Source organism: Tenrec ecaudatus, assembly GCF_050624435.1.
Source record: "Tenrec ecaudatus isolate mTenEca1 chromosome 5 unlocalized genomic scaffold, mTenEca1.hap1 SUPER_5_unloc_5, whole genome shotgun sequence".
Classification (NCBI taxonomy): domain Eukaryota; kingdom Metazoa; phylum Chordata; class Mammalia; order Afrosoricida; family Tenrecidae; genus Tenrec; species Tenrec ecaudatus.
The window spans coordinates 911,168-932,772 of record NW_027457603.1 but is presented as its reverse complement, the minus strand read 5'-3'; the positions used below and the strand labels follow the sequence as shown (position 1 = coordinate 932,772).

Below are 21,605 nucleotides of genomic sequence, written 5' to 3'. Positions count from 1 at the left end.
TGGTTCCTGCCTTTTCAAGGGTTCCCGGGGAGGCTGGTGAAGGACCCCAGGTCAATCCCATTGGCTGAACTGCAATCATCTGGCCCAGGTGGGCTGCTCCAGGTGCAACATCCATCGGAGCCCACGGGCAGGAAAATCCAGCTTTCCTATGCTGGCTCTCCTGGGCATGCGTTAATGGACTTTCCCATCCCTGATGTAGGGTTCCACAGATGCTGTGTGAGATTACTTCAAAAGCAAGATCGCGCCCGTGGCCAGGGGTCACTTGGGTGCTGGAGTACCTGCCTTGTGCTGCATGTAGCACTGCAGCAGGGGCTGGGAGGGGGCACTGGGGGGCTCCCTCAGCCCCGTCTAGGGCTCCAAGACCGGCAGGGCCTCCCCAGCTATGTGCAGAATCACTGAGAGGGAAGCTTGTTGTCCTATCTAGACTGCTGATGCTTCCTAGATCAGAGGATTTTCTTTTTTATCCCTCTGGCCAGCTAGAATGAAATTGTCTCCCACAGTCTCTGGGCTACAGCTCAGTGCTGTTTAAGGCTGACACTGCTACAGCGGGTCTTTGTTATGGTAAAAGCTGCCAGGCCCTGTGGCTGAGTTCTGGCATTCCTTAGCTAGGTTGCTTCCTATGCTGATTTATGTTAAGGGACTCCCCATGTGGTGCTTGGAGCTGAGCAACCAGACTTGGGTTTGAGTTTTAAACCAATCATTTATGTTTCACCCTTAAAAAAAATTCTACTTGTGATGTGCTCAGATTTGGTGGCTGTCAAGCTGACCCCCAGAGGGGGAGATGCAGCTTATCAGGGGGGTTGTTTACTAGTCGGCCAATTGGAACTAAATTTGCTCCCTGGACTCCCGACTTTCTGCCTTTTTCTCCCACACCATGATCTTCCTAAGGTAATAATATATTTTTTCTTCTACTCTAAATTATGGCTACCCACCACCAACCCCTGACCGTGAGCTCAAGGCATCCAACCGCATGGAGAGCTCAGTGTGGGGTTCCCCTCGTGTCTGAGATTCTGCCCCCTCTCAGGGCGTCCACCTGCAGGGATCCCTGCTCCAGGCAAGGGCATATCTGGCGCCTGCCACTTCGTCAAAATTATAGTGCTGCTTTAAAGCATTCTTGGTTTGCTTTGTGAGTGGAAATCCCACAAAAGAAGGGGTTCAGGAGAAACCCTGTTACCCTAGTTCTAATTTCAGAACTCCACCTCCCCGTTTCCTTCACCTAATTTCCTATTTTTCTGGTCTGGCAGCAGGAGCTCCAGATAGATGGGTCCTATCTGGTTGCCATTTTCTCTGAATCCCTCCATCTATTTTTTTTTTACACTCTTAAAAAGTACAAAACATTTACTCTACAAGCGCAAACAGATTTTCAAAAGCAGGGAAAAACCTGAACGTTCAGTACATGGTTCAATCGTCTTTTCATCTCTGCACCCTAACTATGCTGAGCTCCATGGAACTGCATGGAGGGGAGCTATTCTGGCGTCATCGAGCCAAGTGAGTGTTTTGAATTACCTCAAGTGAATATTTGACTGGAAAGCATAGGGTGTAAAAAAACCCTGAAATCAGATGGTGCACATCTATCACAAAGAACAGGGCCTTGTACTTAAACCTTTTTTCTGAAAATAAGCAGCCATCTAAGTGAGATGTCAACTAAGTCCGCCCAGAACAAGCAGCACAGCCAGTGTGATGCCAGGGTGATAAATAATAGAATCTCAATCTGCAGGTATGAACAAGAATCAGAGCTTAAGTTCGGAACACTCAGTTTGCAAAAGGACTCAAATGCACATGCGGGGTGAATTCCCTCTGACCACAGCCCATGGACATGAACAGATACAGTTAAGTTCAAATGTAACACCTGATCATTTGATCTCTTCAGACTAATTTTAATTTGGTTCCAGTTTTTAGTATTTTTCACTTTCTGTTCGATTGAGGTTTTTCTCTCTTTTATCATTGTTAGTTTTTCTTTTCTACTTGTTTCTTGATTTTGTTTTGTATTTTTTTTTAATACATATGAAATCCAGGAGAGGCAAATCCAGAGAGACACTAACAGAATTAACAATCTCCTAGGGACAGGCAGGGAAGATTTGGGGGAGTGAGGGTGGGGCTAACAAAAATGAATATAAAAGAAGGAAATGATGTAAACCTGATTGTGGTGAGGATTACACAAATCTTAATATGACTGAAGTATTGAATGATATATGTGAATTATATGAGAATTAAAATAAAACAAAAGCTGAGGTCAGAGATAGGGCAGCAATTTAGCCCTGAATCTCTTGGTGAAGATTGAATGCCATTTTGTGCCAAGAGCCCATTTTTCCACTCATGAAGTTTGGGGAACCGGCGGCGGCGGCGGCTCGGGACGGGGGGGGGGCGCCAGGGGAGGGGGCAGACACCAGGGGCAGCGGTGGCGGCGGTGGCGGCTCGGGGCCGGGGGGGGGGCGCCAGGGGAGGGGGCAGACACCAGGAGCAGCGGTGGCAGCGGTGGCTCCCGGCGCCATCTTGGGCTGATCGATGAATTGAACAAAGAGGATCAATTTCCGATCAAGCGAGTTATCAATGGGGGCCGGGGAGTGAGAGGGACTTGTCCCCGAGTCGGCCCCGCTTTTCCCGGCACCCCCCTCCTCCCCTCCGCCGCGGCCCCCCGGCGGCGAGGCAGCCCGGCGCCCCCGGGGAGGCCGCGACCGCCCGCAGCCCCCACCCCCGAGCGAGAGGCCGAGAGAGGAGAAGCCTGACCTGCAGCTGCTGTAAATCAAAGCGCTTCCAATATTGAAACATCGATCCCACATTGGCCGCCATCTTGAGACATATTGAGACGGAGTGAGAGGCTGATAGAGAGGGGGCTGGAGTTCAGGAGCCGCCAGGAGGCAGCAGGCGGGCGGCGCCAAAACCCGGCCTGGAGCCGGCCGCCGCCGCCGCCGCCACAGAGGAGAGCGGACTCCTCCTCACGGCGCCACCGCCGCCAGGGCGAGCCGAGCCGGAGCCGGAGTCGGAGGCCGAGGGCGCGGCGGCAGCTGGCCCGGCCTCGCGCGTGGCCGCCCGGCCCCCGCCCCCCGCCAGCGGCCGAACGAGCGACCCGCCCGCGACCCCCGCCACTCCCAACCCCCAGCCCCGGCCGGCGGCCGCCCGGCTCGGCGCGGCCCGGCCCCGAGGGGGCGCTGGAGGGCGGCGAGAGGGCAGCCCCGCGGCCCGCCGAGGCCCATGCCCGGCTCACCTGGCGCGGGGGGGCGCGGAGGGAGGGGGCCCTGGCGGCGGCGGAGCGCAGCCCCCCGCCCGCCTCTACGCCCGGGCGCTGGGTGCCGGCGACGCGCCGGGGGTCGTCGGTCGTCCTGCTGGGCGCCCGCCCGCCCGCGGAGCCGCCGCGACCACCTGCCTGAGCCCAGACCCCCGCACGGCGCAGGCCTCAGCGCACCCGCGCGTGTGCCCGAAGCCTTGACCGTGGGCGGCCCCGCCAGCCGGGGCCTCAAGGACCCAGCACCCCAGAGCGCCCTTGCTGGGGGAGGGCAGGGGCGTGGGGAGGCATCAGCCCCTGACCCTCTTGAACTTGCACCCGCCAGCGTCCCACGCCGGGGCCCCAGAGTCCCCGCTCAACACCACCCGGTGACCCAGGGCCCCCGAGCTGTCGCCGCCGACTTTTCACGACCGGAAAAGTCTCGACGCGCAGTCCTTGCAGCCCCAGAGGCGCGTCTGGGGAACAGCCCCGGAAACTTCCAGGGCTGCGGACCCCCTGGTTGGGTATTCGTTTGGAGGCAGACATTTGGGAAACCGAATTCAAAAACAGAAAGCAAGGCGAAAACGGCGACATGGGGACCGAATCCGAATAGCACGATCCCTCTTGATTGGCTTCCTCACGGACACCTGGCAAAAGCATGTTTGGGGATGGTCCTAAGTGTTGACACGCACGTGTGGCTCGGCGCTTCCAGTGGGACACCGCGCCGCGCTGGCTCGCACTGCAAGTAAAGTGCAGTTAGATCAAACCAATCCCCATCTCCAGGACTCGGGGTACATAAACCCTGTAGGGACTCCAAACTAAAATGCATATACGTGGGAGAGCATTCCTTTTCCCACTGGGCTGGGTGTGTGCCACTGATCAGGCGAGCGGGGTCGGCCTGCGTGAATGGATGGAGGAACCAGAAACGAGACGACGCAACATTCGAGGAGCCGCGCGTCCCCACGGTCTCGCGCTGCTGACCAAGGGGGGTCTCTCGTTTTATCCAGCCCCAGGTCCTGCGACACCCCCGCTCGCAGCCCCTCGGGGGGGCCCCGCGGGCAGGAAGACGGTGGGGTGCGCGAGGGCGTCGAGGGGCGCGTCCCGAGTCCCCGCCTGCAAGGCCGCCCGTGCGCCCTGCGGGGCGCTCCCAGCCTCCAGCTGCGCTGGGCGGCCGGTAGCGCGCGACGCCCGGGCCCGTGCACCCAGCGGGCGGGTGGCCGCCTCCTCAAGTTCTTAATGCTTCCTCTTGCCCCACTAACCAGAACCCAGTTCTACCATACTAATCTGGCCAAACTAGAGAAGGTATTGTAGTACCGATAGGAATTTCAAACACGGGGAATCCAGGGTGGATGGGCCTGTGAGGACCAGTGTTATGAGTGGAGATACTGGGAGGGTGGAGGAAAGGCAGGATGGAAAGTGGGAACCGATTACAAGGATCTTCATTGACCTCAAAAGAAAGGTGGGTGAAGATATGACAAAAGAATTAGTACATTTCCAAGGATTGATGAGGGATGGGTGGCGGGCATTGAGGGGGGGAAAAATGAGGAGCTGAGGCCAGGGGCTTGGGTGAAGAGTGGAGATTTTGAGAATAATGAGGGCAATTAATGGTCAGATGTGCTTCAAACAGCTGATGTATATATGGATTGTGGTTAGTGTTGTAAGAGCCCCTAATAAAATGATCATAAAAGAAACAAAAATAATCTGGGCAGAGGGCTCATGCAAGGATGATCTCAGGCTGGATTAGACCAGTCAAAACAGCTACTGGAGTCGCCTCACCCTGTGTCAATTCCTGAGTCAGGCATGAAGCTTAGGGCCCACAGCCCCAGCAGCTGGCCAGTGAGGGACGTGGGTCTCTGAGGCCATTCCACAGGGGGAATGGTCCTCTGTGCTGCAGGGCCCACCCTCCTATGTAAGCGTGCTGTCTGGGACAGGGCTTACATGGAGTCCACACCATGGGAGCTCTACTACTCATGGGGGATTGGCAGGAAGCCTCTGCTCATGCGCACACACCACCAACTAGCTGGAGGATCTCCGTGAACAAAGCCTGAGGCAGACAACAAGCCCACTAACTGATGCTGTAAGAGATACAGCGAGAGTGAGTCAGCATTGTGCACAGAATTGAGCGATACTGGTTCTTTGGGAAATTCATAATCCAACACTGACACTGCTGAGATAAAGGATGACAGTGAGGAAGATTCTACACCTGAGCTCTGTGATGGGCCAACGTGGTGCTCTACTCTCTTCAGGAATGGATGAGCCAGCTCCACCAAGATTCCCCTTTACTGGAGCACCTGCTATGTATGTAGACGTTGAACACAAGAACGCTTTGGCGTTCCTACAATGATTTCTGACCGATGAGGTCATCGAAAAATTGATTATGATAGCCCGGAGGTTTACTTTCAGGTTTTAACCCCTCTTCAGTTAATTTCTGTGCATGGGGGAAGGTTTGGGGCTTGCTTCATTTTCCTACATACGGTATCTCAGTTTGTCCAACACCATTTGTTGAGCAAGCAGAATTTGTCCCTTTGGATATTTCTGTGTCCTTTTTCGAAGGCTAGTTTCCTGTTGACTGGTGAATATATGTGTAGCTTTTCTGTTCGAATCCATTGATCTATATACCTCTCAGTGTACCAATACACTGCTCTCCCTTAGGGAAAAACAACAACAAAAGTTGTATGAGCCCCTATATAATGATTTTTTTTTAATGGACGATGAACTATTTTCCAGGCCAGCACTATCCTATGTTTGAGCACATTGCTGCAGCCACTGTGTCAATCCATCATGCCTTATAGCCTGCGGTACTCATGTTCAGGTATAGTGTTCTGCCATTCACAAGGTTCACACTGGCCAGTTCTTTCAGAAGTGGAAGACCAGGTCCTCCTCCCTCGTCTCTCTGTCTGGAAACTGCTGAAGTCTACCTGCAGTGAGTGACCCAGCAGGCATTTGAACTACTGGCTGCAAAATTTCCACCATTACAGCCAAATGCAGGCCACCATAGTACAACAGACAGTAATAGCATCTTAACACCACACAAAGGCTCCTCCCTGGGGAGACCACGTGTTCAGGCAATTGCTGCTGTTACACATGTAAGTGGGGGCTACATGAAGTCGCACCATCTCCTGTGGCCCTTCCAGGAACAGGCCATTCTGCTGTTGTTTCTACTGGACTTAGGCTCAGCTGCCAACCTGCCCTCTGCACGCATTCTTCTCCTTACCCTTCCATGTCACCTTCTCTTTGCCCAAGTCAATACTGCTGGTCAGTCACCTACTGGTGGATGCTTGCTTCTGAAGTTTCTGAACCACATTTCCCCATGGTTATGAGACATTGCTGCTGCCACTGCGCGCATTTAACAGGTTACTTTACACCTTCAATGAGAAATCTAGGGGAATAGAAAGAAAGCTTCTTCTTTCTCCCAAGGAGTGGGTGGTGGTTTTGAACCGTTTCCCTTGAGGTTAGCAGCCCAATGTGTAACCCACTACACCAGTAGAGCCTTGGTGGCACTGTCCAGCAATTATTAGACTGCTAAATATGAGGTCAGGGTTTCAAACCTACCAACTTCTCCTTGGGAGAACGATAAAGCTGTTCCCATAAAAGACTGACAGCTCCAGAAGCCCTCTATAGGGTGGCTATGAGTTGGAATTTTGCGGTCATTTAGGGCTTTTTGGTGGCATGTGATTTTTTAGGGCTTTTAGGTTGTTTGTGGACGTTCAAGGTGTGTTTGGGGCATTCGGGTGGTTTGGGGTTTTTAGGGTGTTTTATAAGATTTTAGGGAGTGTTTAAGGGATTTAGGGGTGGTTTTTTAGAGTGTATAGGTATTTTTCAGCACAATAGGGTGTTTTTAGTGATGTTGCAGAGTTCCTTAGGGATTTTAGGGTATTTTTAATATTATATGTGTTTTTTTCCCCCAGCATTTTAGGTTTTCTTAGGGCTTTCATGGTGTTTTCAGGGCATATATGGGGTTTAGGAATGTTTAGGGTTTGGGAATCTTCTAAGGATGATTTTTGGAAGTTTCACATGTTTGGGTGGGCATTTGGTGTTTTTTTGTGGCTTTAGAGTGTTTATGGGATCCTGTCAATTTGCAGCTTTAATTTCGCAAAGAAAAGTCAGACAGCAAGCCAGAAAGGAGCAGGAAATGAAGGGGAAGCCCAGGCCACATGTTACAGCTGCCAAGTCCGGAGAACCTAGGTGTGGTCGTTGGCTACCTGGGACCGGGAGTGGGGCTGTGCTCCTGCCCAAGGGTGCTAGGGAGTAAACCAATCTCAGCTGGACATTTGGCTTTTCTACTAATTAGCCGACTCCATGAACTTTCCCAAGGGCAGCTGGCGAATTGCCAGGGGAACCCAGCTAGACCCCCCACACAAAAGCACAGGGATGGTTACAGGAACAGGAGGTTTCACACAGTGGATGTGCAGGGCTTGGGGTCGGGATTGGGGGCCAAGGTGAGGAAGGGGCAGCAATAAGGCCTGGTCCCAAATAATCAGACACTGAGCAATAAAAGTACAAGGACTGCCAAGAGAACATGGGGACAAAGGATGGCTGGACTTCATTTGATATCTTTGGACGTGCTGTCAGGAGAGACCAGTCCCTGAAGGGACATCAAGTCCATGAAGGACATGATGCTTGGCAAAAAAGTGGAGGACGGGCAATAAAACAGCTCGAACCAGTGGCTACACCAGTGGGCATAGTAACAATGGTGAGGATGGTTCGAGACCTGGCAGTGTTTTATTTTACTGCTTGTGTTTTTCTAGAACTGTCTTTCCTGGATGCACGAGGAAGGATAACTGTGCTTGTGGGAAGCAAATGCACAGTGGGCAGCGCTTTGGCCAACATAGGTACACCACCGGCACACAGTGCCCCCTTACTTGGCATCCAAAGTGACACGGTTTGTCTTTCCCCAGAGCTCTCCAGCCCTGGGGGAAGCGGCCCTGCCTTCGGCGCACCGCCAGGGGGCAGCACTGCTGCTCTCTCACTGGCTACATCTGTGAGGACCCAGAGAGCAGCTCCTTTCTGCTGCTCTCCTCTCAGACTTCTGCCAGAAGCCTTGGCTCGTCCTGGATCCTCCCTTGATTCCCACTCTGCACCTTTGGGGACGCCCAGCCCATTAACTCTCTCCCATCCTTCCTTGCTGCCTCTTGTCCAGATGCCTGAGCTGGGCTTCAGGTAGTTGTAATGTTATGCTTAGGTGAGATGTGTTCAGCTTGTTTACTGTCTGTATACAAGAAAAGAGTGCAGCCCAAGACATCCACCCTTTTGTTCCTCTATGGAAAGCCTGTTACGTGTCATAGTCTTCTCTCTGTGCAGTGCTTTCCTCTGCTGCTGATGCTTTTACATGAAATAGGACTCGGTGTGTCACCGCTACAGGAAATTATCTCTGAAAAAATAATATGCCCAGAACTCAGAAACAGTGTCAGCTTGCATCTGGCATCATGGAAGCATCATGGGTGTGTTTCCATTCATTCGCTCCTGAGTGTCACATGTTAAACTCAGTGCATAGCATAAACAGCAGCAGGCACAAACTGAGACAAAGCACACCCTTTGCTGTGAAGCACATTCCGACTCCTGGCTGCCCCTGTGCCACAGAGTAGAACTGCCCCGCAGGGGCTCCCTAGCTGTCATCTTTACAGAGGCACATGGCCACACCTCCCTTTTGGGAAGCCACTGGGTAGGTTTGAACTTCGGGGTTGTAGTAGTTGATGTTGTAGAGCCCTGGAGTCAGTTCGGATTCATAGGGGCCTGTGCACTAGAGAGAGAAACAAAGCCCAGTCCTGCGCCATCCTCGCACGTGTTACTGTATTTGAGCCGATTCTTGCAGCCACGGTGTCAATCCACCTAAGTAAGGGTCTTCCTCTTGTTTGCTAACCCTCTGCCAAAAATGACGCCCTTCTTGCAGGACTGGTTCCACCATAGTAATAGGTCCAAAGTACCTGAGACAACGTCTCCGCATCCTCTTTCAGATCTCCTGCCTTTAGTTTGTCAGCTCACTTCGATGGAGTCGATGCTGAGCCATAGCGACTCTATGAGATCAGAGCAGAACTATCTCTGTGTGTTTCCCAAAGGCTAACTCTATGGGAGTAGAACGCCCCATCCTTTTCTTCTGAGGACTGACTGGTGGTTCCCCACTGCTGACATTACAGTTGACACCCAAGGCATAAGGTACTATGCCACCAGAAGTCCCTTGCCCCTGTGCAATAACCAACACCACCTACACACAAAACCCACCCCTTCTCTGTCAGTTTGATGTATGGTGATGGCTTGAGTTGCTATGAAATTGGAAGCTACTAGGGGGAACCCGACAAAAACTACAATTTTTTCAAAACTATGCATTTAAATTTTTTATCCCCTTCATAGTACTCTCCATTACACTTCACACATTTGTCTAATCTGTGATTACATTCTTGGAAACATTTTTCAAACTCAGCAGTTTGGGTGACACCCTTGTTTTTTCTCCCCCTCTTCTGTGTTGTCAAACCACTGTCCTTCATTCATGGAAACAGAAAGAAGTCACATGGAGTGAGTTCAGGTGATTAGGATATGAGGTACAAGAGAGGCATGCTTTTTTGGGGGATGTTTTCATACTGTTATTTCTTTTCTCTTTTTTTATAATCAATTTTTGGGGCCTCATACAACTCTTATCACAATTGATACATACATCATATTTGTACATTCATTGCCCTCATCATTCTGAAAACATTTGCTCTCCACTGAATCCGCTGGCATCAGCTGATAATTATTCCCCATCCCTCATGAACCCTGAATAATTTCTAAATTATTATTTTGTCATATCTTACACTATACAATATCTCCCTTCAGCCACTTTTCTGTTGTCTGTCCCCCAGGGAGATGGTTATATGTAGATCCTTGTAATCCGTTTCCCCTTTCCATTCCTCCCTCCCTCTACCCTCCTCGTATCGCCACTCTCACCACTGGTCCTGAAGGGATCATCGGCCCTGGATTCCCTGTGTTTCCAGTTCCTATCTGTACCAGTGTACATCCTCAGGTCTAGCTAGATTTGTAAGGTAGAATGGGGATCATTTTAGTTGTGGGGGAAGAAGCATTTAGGAGCTAGAGGAAAGTTGTATGTTTCATTGTTGCTACAGTGCACCCTGACTGGCTCCTCTCCTCCCTGCTACCCTTCTGTAAGGGGATGTCCAATTATCTACAAATGAGCTTTGGGTTTTCACTCCACACTCCCCCGTATTCACAAAGATATGATTTTTTTGTTCCGATGATGTCTGATACCTGATTCTTCCGACACCTCGTGATCACACATGCTGGTGTGCTTCTTTCATGTGGGCTTTGTTGCTTCTCAGCTACATGACCACTTGTTTAACTTCAAGCTTTTAAGACCCCAGAATGTATAACTTTTGATAGTCGACCACCATCAACTTCAGTCACCACATTTGCTTATGCACCCATTTGCCTCCAGCAATTGTGTTGGGGAGGTGAGCATCACGGAATGCCACTTTAATACAACAAAGTATTTTTGCATTGAGGGAGTACTTGAATGGAGGCCCAATGTACATCTGTTACCTTAATACTAAACCTATAAATATATGCATATAGATCTATTTCCCCATCGTTATACATAAATATATTTACATATGCACATGCCTTTATTTAGACCTCTATAAATGCCCTTTGCTTCCTACCTCTTTCCTTGATTTCCTTTTACTTTCTGATTGTCCCACTCTCATGTTCAGCCTTCATTTGTGTTTCAGTAATTCCTCTAGGTTACATTACTCTTGGTTACACTCTACCAAGCCTCCTACACCCTCCTCACCATCTATTTGGATCACTTGGTGTTCCCTTGTCCCTGGGTTTGTTAACAGCACTTCCTTTTTCCCTACACCCCCCTTTCCCATCTCCCTCCCCCAGCTGTCAGTCCCATTGTTTTCTCCTCCAGATTGTTCATCCAGCCTATCTCATTTAGACAGACCTGTGGAAATCATAGCATGCACAAAAACGAGACAGAGCAAACCCAAGCAACAAAATGAAACAAAAGAACAACACCACCACCAACAAGCCAATGACAAAAAGCAAAACAAAACACAAGAAAGAAAAGCTTTTAGTTAGTTCAAGGACTGTTTGTTGGCCTTTAGGAGTGCTTTCTCATAGAGTATGATGGGTCAGCTAGCCCTGGCCCCAAAGTCTATTTTTGGTATTCCCTGGGGACTTCGTTGCTCTGTTCCCCTTCCTGTTCTGTTGTACACCCTTAGTATTTTGCCTCGGTGTGCTGGGATCAGATCGGGCGATAGAGGCATGCTGTTTTTTGTGTGTGAGCAGGTGCACTGTCATGGTGGCAAAACCAGTCCCCTGTCTACCACTAATCAGTCCTTTTTATTTTAAATAAATCATTTTATTGGGGGATCTTACAGCTCTTGTAACAATTCATACACCAATTTGTATGAAGCACATTTGTACATACATTGCTATCATCATTTCCAAACATGTTCTTTCTCCTTGAGCTCCTTTTTTCCCCTCCTCCCACCCACGTGAACCACTGATACTTTATACATACTTTTTATTTTTATATTTTACGCCTCTGCTGTATCCCTTCACCCAAACTTCTGCTGTTTGTTCCCCTGGGTGGTGGAGTGGGGCTGTATGTCCATCATTGAGATTGGTTTCCCCTTTCTTCTGCTTCTCCCCCCTACCTTCCCTCGTGGTGTTGCTACTCTCAGTATTGGTCCTGAGGGGTTTATCTGTCCTGGATTCTGTGTGTCGGAACTTCTAGTCAATAGCAGTGTGCAAGCCCTGGTCTAGCCAGACAACTCAGACCTTCTTACACAATATCTTCAGAACCTCTATATAGGAAGCTTGATTAACAGTCTGACCTAGTGCAATGACTAAACTCCAAATGCACTATCACCCTCACATCAACAAAACCAAACAAATGAGCATCTTCTTGAAGTTTGAGTTCACTTGACGAGGTGTATTTGAGTGAGGTGATGATGGCGTCTTACACTGACTTGATTTATGTTTGCATTCTGGCTTGTGAGAAGAGCACAAGGTCTTGTCACCAGCAATGACCTTGGGAAAAAAGTGTGGGTGCACTAGCTCAGAGCAAGTTGCCAGATGCCTGCCCAAACAGGAGAATGTATATTTTGAAATGTGTACCCAGTGGAGCTTTGTACCGCTTGGTTTTTTGGCGGGGGTGGGGTGGGGGTGGGTGGAAGGCCGGCTACTCCTTTGTAGGTTAGATAATCTGAGATGTGCTATTTGAAATTTCCTGGGGCCAGTTTTAGACAAAACTAGAAAAGTTAATTTTGCTGTATGGAAAAATCTGACAGTCTGGAAGTATCTAATTTTCCTCACATGCCATCATTCCCCTAGTAGCATTATTCTTAGTTAAAGCTCTCCTCTGTTCCTCCTTAGGGTTTCCCCCACTACCTGATGTTCCTTTTCTCCTACTCATCATCAAGGGACTTGTGTCCAAAGTGAGGACAGCAAATAATTAAGAGACCCTCCTGACTCTCTGTTAAGAAGGGTGCTCTGGTGCATGCGTGTGTTTATGTGTGCACATACAATCGCATTTGAATTTTGTTGGAAGAGGCTTCATAGAGACAGAGAGTGACATGGTTAGAGCTGCTGCACATGTAGAGCACTGTACTCTATGGTGTTCTAATTCAAATGCATGTAAGGTCCAAGAGAGGTAATAGAAGCAAGTGACCAGGGTCAGGGAAGGCAGCAGGAGGAACTGAGGGAGCCTGAATGCCTCACACCCTGCCAGTTTCACTGATTCTTGGATGGGAGAGTACCAACCTAGTGCTGTGAAATCTTCGCAGTTTTCAGAGGCTTGGGGGATTTAAATTTTGTATGTAAAAAATAGACATCAAAAATGCTTGTAATTTATTGATTTCGATAAACACACTGAATGCCAGTACTCAAGTCAAACAAACCAAACTGACAGCCATCGAGTCTTTGCCAACTCATAGTGACCCTATTAGACAGGGTAGAACTGCCCCTCAGTTCAGCTCCCAGCCCTGGAAGCCCACCAGTTCCTCGTTATTATCATGAGGAATACTATTTTCACAAGAGCATTACATACCCCTAGAGACTAAACCATAAAGCCATATAGGCTTTGACCATCAATTCTGATATGCTTTTTCCTCAAACTGATGGGTCATTTGATGGAATCCTTGTATTACTTCCCTAACATAAAAATTAATCAAGCAAAGGAGATTCAGTGCTCAGTACTACAGCCCCCTATTTAGAGATTAACTCTTAAAAACCACCACCACCACCACCACCACCACCACCACCGCCCCCTTATCTATGTTGATAAAAACCTGAGTAGGCTGTATAAATATCTCAAGTATTTAGGATAAAATGGATTCTTATTCTACTGTCACATATTTAGTTTGAGTTATGTGTTTCCATCTGAACACAAATTAAATAGACCTCATTGACATCTTTTCAAAATGCCATAAAAATTAAATGATTACCTTAAAAGATACTCAGTATAATTAGGCATCAGAAAAATGTACATCAACACTAGAGCGAGATAGTGTTTCAACCCATCAAGATGACACTAGCCAAGAATATTAAAAATACCATTGAGTGCTGGAAGAATGAACAGATTTGTGTCAGAAGAACAGTCTGAAAGGTCCTTAGAAGCAAGCACGGGGAGACTTCACATGCTTTGGGTATGTTATCAGGAGATGCCAGTCCCTGGAAAAGGCTGAAATGTTAGGTTCAAGTATAACAACAGTTTTGAAGATGGTGTAGGACTGCGCAGTGGTTCATTCTGCCTTGAGTTGGAACTGACTCAATAGCACCTAATGCTAAAAGCTAGATGCTTTTGATCCTAAATGAAAAGTGGATGGTCCAGCCTCCATACCAGCTACGTGGACAACTGCCCCTCCCCCCAGAAGAATTTACTTTAGAAGATGGCACTGAACCTGTAGCTAGGGGAGATGGACATGTCTGATCAGAGCACACAGGGGCAAATAAAGGGGGAGGAAGAGAGTGGAGCACACACTGGTCCACCAGGCTTGGAGGATGATTTTGGCACTCTGAACAGCCAATGTACAGAGTGGACCATATGGCTGATCCCACTATGAGACATGCCATCCCTTGCTGGCCCAGGGCCCTATGGGGACAATACCGGAGACTCTGTGTTGGGACTGACCCGACTGGCCCTCCAACACGGAGGCAAATCACTAAAAGCATGCAGCAGAGCAACCATGGGAGCAGAGCGGGTAGCCCCTGAGGGAGTACAAAGGACAGACTCTGGGGCCAGAGCATGATACGCCATCAGACCTGACTGAAGGACACACCTATAGAAAAAAAAAATCAGACCTTGATCTATTTACAGGTTTTTCTTTCTTAAAAATTTTTTTTGTCTTTTAATTAATTTACTCTTTTATTGATCATTGGTTTTCTGTTGTTGTTTTTTTGTCATCACTGTGTTCTCACCCATCGCCTATCTTGCTATGGTTTGATTTTTGGTGCATATTATTATCTCAACAGATCTATCTAGATAAGATAGGCTGGAAGAATAGTCTGGAGGAGAAAACAACAGGACCAATGGTTCCCGGGGACATGGGAGAGAGAGAGGAGGGGGTAAGGAGGTGATGCTGACCAATCCAGCGACAGGGGAGCAACAAGTAATCCAAAATCCGTCGCAAGGAGGGTGTGAGAAGCCTGGTAGGTATTCAGCAAGGGCAATGTAACCAAGAGAAATTACTCAAACCCAAGTGAAAGCTGAGCATGATAGTCGGACAAGAGGAAAGTAAAAGTAAATAGAGGAAAGAACTAGGTGACAAAGGGTATTTCTAGAGGTCTACATACTGGCATGTACATATGTAAATATATTTATACAGGAGGGTTCGTAAATAGATCAACGTGCATATATTTATAGACTTAGTATTAAGGCAGTAGATGGACATTGCCAAATACTTACTCAATGCAAGAACACGTTATATTAAATTGGCATTCCATGATGAACACCTTTCCAACATGATGGTTGAAGAAAAATGTGTGCACTAGCAAATGTGGTGAAGAAAGCTGATGGTGCCTGGCTATCAAAAGTTATAGCATCTGGGATCTTACAGGCTTGAAAATAAAGAAGCGGCCATCTAGCTCAGAAGCAACAAAGCCCACATGGAGGAAGCACACCAGCCTGTGTGACCATGAACTGTTGAAGGGATCAGATATCAAGCATCAAAGAACACAAAAATCATGTCATTGTAAATGAGGGTGAGTGCAGAGTGGAGACTCAAAGCCCATTGGTAGGTAACTGGACACCCCCTTCCTGAAGGGATGTGGGGAGGAGATAAGCCAGTCAGGGTGCAGGGTAGCAACAATGAAACATGTTTCCTCTAGTTCCTAAATGCTTCCTCCCCCCACTATCATGATCCAAATTCTACTTTACAAATCTGGCTAGACAAGGGGATGTACAGAGAGATCGCCTTGGAGATTGGGTGGATGTTCCCACAGTAGCGTGGAGCCTCACAAGTGGTGGTCAGGCGTTTCCCACAGTCACTTGTAGGACCTCAGGATTTAGGCTGGGGATGCCCCCACTTTTTATAGGGGAGAACAACCTGTGGCTTAGTGTGTGGGAGAGGACCAGCGTGAATTCCCCAGCTGCTTGCCACGCCAATAAGTGGGGGGTGGGAGCTCCCTCAGTTGGGCCTTCAGGTTTGCCCTAGGCAGAGGGGAGTGGCCTGGAGACAGCTATTGTCTTGTGATGGGAAAGAGAGTGAAAGGAGAGGAAAAAGAGAGAAAGAGGAAGACACAGACTGGGGCAATAATGCCAACCAGACTGACAACCACTCACCCACAGACAACTAAAATGCACAGAGTAAACAAAGGTGACAACAGTAAAAAAAAAAAAAAGAAAGAAAGAAAAGAAAAGAAAACAACTAAAAAGGAGAACCAAATCTGTGGAGGCTGTGGTAGGAAGTAGAGAAGAGCTAGATGGAGCGGAGAAAAGCAGAACACCTTTAAGAAGAGCCCAATAAAAGGAAAAAGAGAGAAGAGAAAAGGAAGGAGGAGGAGAGAGTATTTTTTAAATGGTTAAAGAAATAACTGACCCTGTGTTATGCTGTGTGTAGCTCTGACTCGTCCTGTGTGCAGTACTGTCTTAGGGGTCAGGCTGCCCACTAGGAGGACAGGGTTGCCCTAGGCAGAGTGTAGGGCTCTGGAAACCAGCAGTGGTATGTGCAAGCAATGAGAGGGAGCAGAGAGAATCGTACAAGCTAAGAGAGAGGTGAAGAAAGCAAAGACAGAAAGAGGAAAGAAAGAAAAAGAGAATAAAGAGAAAGAAGGAAATAAATCCAACTGAGTTCACTAAGGTTGGCTGTGATGGTAAAGAGCAAGGAGAGAGAGAAGGAGGAAATAAAGTATAAAGTAGTAGCTGATCCCTGATTGCTTGGATGAGGGGCCAGAGGGGTTTAGACACTGCTCCAACATGGCAGGTCAGTGTGCCCTTTTAATGCCGGGACCCAGTGGTGCTGGGCAGAATTGCCCTAGTTGACGAGATCACCTTAGGGGCATGACGGAGGTTTCTTCAACGGTGCAGCGCACTGTAGGTGTTTGTCCCAGGTGCCTTGTGTGGTGTACAGCACTCCCACACAGGGCAGGCTGGAGTGCCTCCTGCTATTTGGGTTGATTTGCCCTAAGCGGAGGGAAGTGACCTGGAAGCCTTTAGTGGCATATGAGAGGAGAGTGGGAGAGAAGAGGAAAAAGAGGGGAAAAGGGGAAAAAAAGAGGGATAAAGAAGAAAGCGAGTAAATAAAAGCCCAACACCAACCTGAGCACGTTGAAACTGAGTGCGGTGAAAAAGTTAGAAGGGCTAGTGAATAAAGTGAGAATAAGTAGAGCAGTGGGTAAGGAGGTAATGATACTTGATCACCTGTCCTTGAGGCCAGAGGAATTCCAACTCTTCCTCAAGGTCACAGGGTCATGGACTTGTAAGGTCTCTCTCTCTGGCCTAAATTCCAACCCCAGTCCTTGGCTCCCCGCGAGAAAAATTTCATGCGGAAGCCGGGCTCGTGATCCAAGTGAATTTAATGAGAGTTAAAAGAAGCTTCAGGTTTTACAAGGCACCCATAGGATTCCTTTGACCATGGGGCCTGGCAGAGACTGCCTCAGGTCATGCAAGGATCTCTCTCCTCCCAGGAAGACGACCTGGACCACCCCTCTCCCTTCTGGTTCCTGCCTTTTCAAGGGTTCCCGGGGAGGCTGGTGAAGGACCCCAGGTCAATCCCATTGGCTGAACTGCAATCATCTGGCCCAGGTGGGCTGCTCCAGGTGCAACATCCATCGGAGCCCACGGGCAGGAAAATCCAGCTTTCCTATGCTGGCTCTCCTGGGCATGCGTTAATGGACTTTCCCATCCCTGATGTAGGGTTCCACAGATGCTGTGTGAGATTACTTCAAAAGCAAGATCGCGCCCGTGGCCAGGGGTCACTTGGGTGCTGGAGTACCTGCCTTGTGCTGCATGTAGCACTGCAGCAGGGGCTGGGAGGGGGCACTGGGGGGCTCCCTCAGCCCCGTCTAGGGCTCCAAGACCGGCAGGGCCTCCCCAGCTATGTGCAGAATCACTGAGAGGGAAGCTTGTTGTCCTATCTAGACTGCTGATGCTTCCTAGATCAGAGGATTTTCTTTTTTATCCCTCTGGCCAGCTAGAATGAAATTGTCTCCCACAGTCTCTGGGCTACAGCTCAGTGCTGTTTAAGGCTGACACTGCTACAGCGGGTCTTTGTTATGGTAAAAGCTGCCAGGCCCTGTGGCTGAGTTCTGGCATTCCTTAGCTAGGTTGCTTCCTATGCTGATTTATGTTAAGGGACTCCCCTATGTGGTGCTTGGAGCTGAGCAACCAGACTTGGGTTTGAGTTTTAAACCAATCATTTATGTTTCACCCTTAAAAAAAATTCTACTTGTGATGTGCTCAGATTTGGTGGCTGTCAAGCTGACCCCCAGAGGGGGAGATGCAGCTTATCAGGGGGGTTGTTTACTAGTCGGCCAATTGGAACTAAATTTGCTCCCTGGACTCCCGACTTTCTGCCTTTTTCTCCCACACCATGATCTTCCTAAGGTAATAATATATTTTTTCTTCTACTCTAAATTATGGCTACCCACCACCAACCCCTGACCGTGAGCTCAAGGCATCCAACCGCATGGAGAGCTCAGTGTGGGGTTCCCCTCGTGTCTGAGATTCTGCCCCCTCTCAGGGCGTCCACCTGCAGGGATCCCTGCTCCAGGCAAGGGCATATCTGGCGCCTGCCACTTCGTCAAAATTATAGTGCTGCTTTAAAGCATTCTTGGTTTGCTTTGTGAGTGGAAATCCCACAAAAGAAGGGGTTCAGGAGAAACCCTGTTACCCTAGTTCTAATTTCAGAACTCCACCTCCCCGTTTCCTTCACCTAATTTCCTATTTTTCTGGTCTGGCAGCAGGAGCTCCAGATAGATGGGTCCTATCTGGTTGCCATTTTCTCTGAATCCCTCCATCTATTTTTTTTACACTCTTAAAAAGTACAAAACATTTACTCTACAAGCGCAAACAGATTTTCAAAAGCAGGGAAAAACCTGAACGTTCAGTACATGGTTCAATCGTCTTTTCATCTCTGCGCCCTAACTATGCTGAGCTCCATGGAACTGCATGGAGGGGAGCTATTCTGGCGTCATCGAGCCAAGTGAGTGTTTTGAATTACCTCAAGTGAATATTTGACTGGAAAGCATAGGGTGTAAAAAAACCCTGAAATCAGATGGTGCACATCTATCACAAAGAACAGGGCCTTGTACTTAAACCTTTTTTCTGAAAATAAGCAGCCATCTAAGTGAGATGTCAACTAAGTCCGCCCAGAACAAGCAGCACAGCCAGTGTGATGCCAGGGTGATAAATAATAGAATCTCAATCTGCAGGTATGAACAAGAATCAGAGCTTAAGTTCGGAACACCCAGTTTGCAAAAGGACTCAAATGCACATGCGGGGTGAATTCCCTCTGACCACAGCCCATGGACATGAACAGATACAGTTAAGTTCAAATGTAACACCTGATCATTTGATCTCTTCAGACTAATTTTAATTTGGTTCCAGTTTTTAGTATTTTTCACTTTCTGTTCGATTGAGGTTTTTCTCTCTTTTATCATTGTTAGTTTTTCTTTTCTACTTGTTTCTTGATTTTGTTTTGTATTTTTTTTTAATACATATGAAATCCAGGAGAGGCAAATCCAGAGAGACACTAACAGAATTAACAATCTCCTAGGGACAGGCAGGGAAGATTTGGGGGAGTGAGGGGGGGGCTAACAAAAATGAATATAAAAGAAGGAAATGATGTAAACCTGATTGTGGTGAGGATTGCACAAATCTTAATATGACTGAAGTATTGAATGATATATGTGAATTATATGAGAATTAAAATAAAACAAAAGCTGAGGTCAGAGATAGGGCAGCAATTTAACCCTGAATCTCTTGGTGAAGATTGAATGTCATTTTGTGCCAAGAGCCCATTTTTCCACTCATGAAGTTTGGGGAACCGGCCATGCTCCTTCATCACTTTTCTTACCTCAATAAATGGGTACAGTTCCCTCTTCTCCCTTTTCTTCTCTGTCACATACTTTGCAGCAGTCAGGGGAACAGAACTTACAGTCCTGAAAGGGATCCATGAGTGTTAGTCCAGGTAGACTAGAGAAACAAATCCACACTCATATGTGTATAGGAAAGACCTTTATATACAAGAACAGTTGTATATTGAGAAAGCATTCCAGCCCAACCAAGATCAAGTCCATAAGTCCAATATTAGCCCATGTCTGATATCAATCTATAATGTTCTCTTCAGACTCATGAAACACCTTCAATGACCCCAAATGCAGGAAGATCACAGGTCAGTAGTTGCAAAGTCTTCTGCATCCAGTGGTGGTAGAAGCATCTCAGCTTTGGCAGGGTCTCCATGTGGCTCCTCCAGTTCCCAGGGCATGGGTTCTATCAGTGTGGTGCCATGTGTCTTGTTAGTAGGACATCTCTCAGGGAATGAGCAGAAAGATAGTCTGCTGCCTCCAAGGAGGAAAGACCAGATTTCCCAGAACCCTGACGGGAAGGCCAGGCCCACAAAGAGGCCTCATTGGCCATAACCCAATAGAGAGACTAGAGTCTACCCCTTCACTCTTAATCCTCTCAAGTCCCAAATTGACACCAGATTGTATAACTACAACAGACTACCCCTTGTCCATTTGACATTTTCACAAAATTCTTTAGCCGTATATAATTTCAAAACAATAATAGAATCATATCAGTATCTAACAGTATAATATGAAAATGCATACATTTCACTCCGTGCCACCCTCCTTTAAACATAATATTCTGTAAGTGATGAAACAAAAATATCCTATGCTTAACAATTGCAGGTAAGGTACACCCACATATTAATCCTATAATTCTATGAATATATTCCAGTATCTATGAAATCTTGTAAGCTAGCCACTTCACGCCTTTATCTGGCCCATTTTGGCTATCCAGTTTCTCTACTGCCTACTTCCATCAACCCAGTGCTCTGAGGAGACAATCATATTCTTCAATATAAAGAGTCTTCATGCCAGTTGGAACCTTGTGAAGTCCACATCCACAAGAAAGTCAAAGCAGGACAGTTCGTCTATACAGTCTGCAGCAGTATACACCAGTGCACAGGCTCAACATTCTTCTCTTCATCTGGTCGGGTTCGGGTCAAGTCAATGTGGGCTCCCTCTCTTGGCCTCACCTCAGTGTCCATTGGTCGCATTGCCTTTAGGCCTTGGCCCCATCACCAATTCTCTACAACTCTAGTCCCCTCAGAGTAGGTCATGGACTTCAAACGAGTCAACCTGCTCTCATCTTCTTCTCTACTGCCTGTAAACCAGGTCCACGAGTGTCAGTGGTCAGAATGAACCCGCTGCTCTATTGCTGCTATTCTGCCACTTTCACTCAACAAGCAGATCCAGGTGGTCACCTAGCAATCATTTCAGGCTTCTACAGGCTCCCTTGAATGTTCAGTACTAGAAAGGAATTTCTTCAGGCTTTGAGATTTTTTCCAGTTTCTGACAAAGACCACTATTCAAAATTCAAATATTACAAAAGTTCCCTTTTAATGCACATGAAGCTCTTCCTCACAGTGGGAGCAGTGCACAGAAACGGACCTTGATGCTGGGCTGCTGTGTGCGTGCTTTGGTCAGTTGGGAGCTGCTGATTCACAGATTCACTTCATGTGGATGAAGATGCTTGTTTGCTTCCCCGTGAGTTTATCGCGCTTCAACAGAGAAGAACCCTGTTCTTGGGTTTTGCCTCTGCCTTGCTCCTAGCACCGCTGGAATAGAAAGATTACAAATGATTTTTTTTTTTGTTGTTTTAAAAAACAGAAAAGAAATGCCGTGTACCTGTTAGGTAAGTAGAGGCAGAACTGAGGGTGGTCGCTGTGCATGCCAA

The 21,605-nt window shown here is 48.0% G+C and overlaps 1 long non-coding RNA gene across 1 annotated transcript in view; it reads right to left on the bottom strand.

Moving 5' to 3' along the window:
• The window catches only part of LOC142435885 (uncharacterized), a 240,223-nt gene that overhangs the window by 195,435 nt on the left and 23,183 nt on the right, over nt 1-21,605 (bottom strand). Inside the window, exon 3 of the long non-coding RNA XR_012781647.1 lies at nt 19,717-21,486. This is a non-coding gene — a long non-coding RNA (uncharacterized LOC142435885). The remainder of the gene's footprint in view (nt 1-19,716; nt 21,487-21,605) is intronic.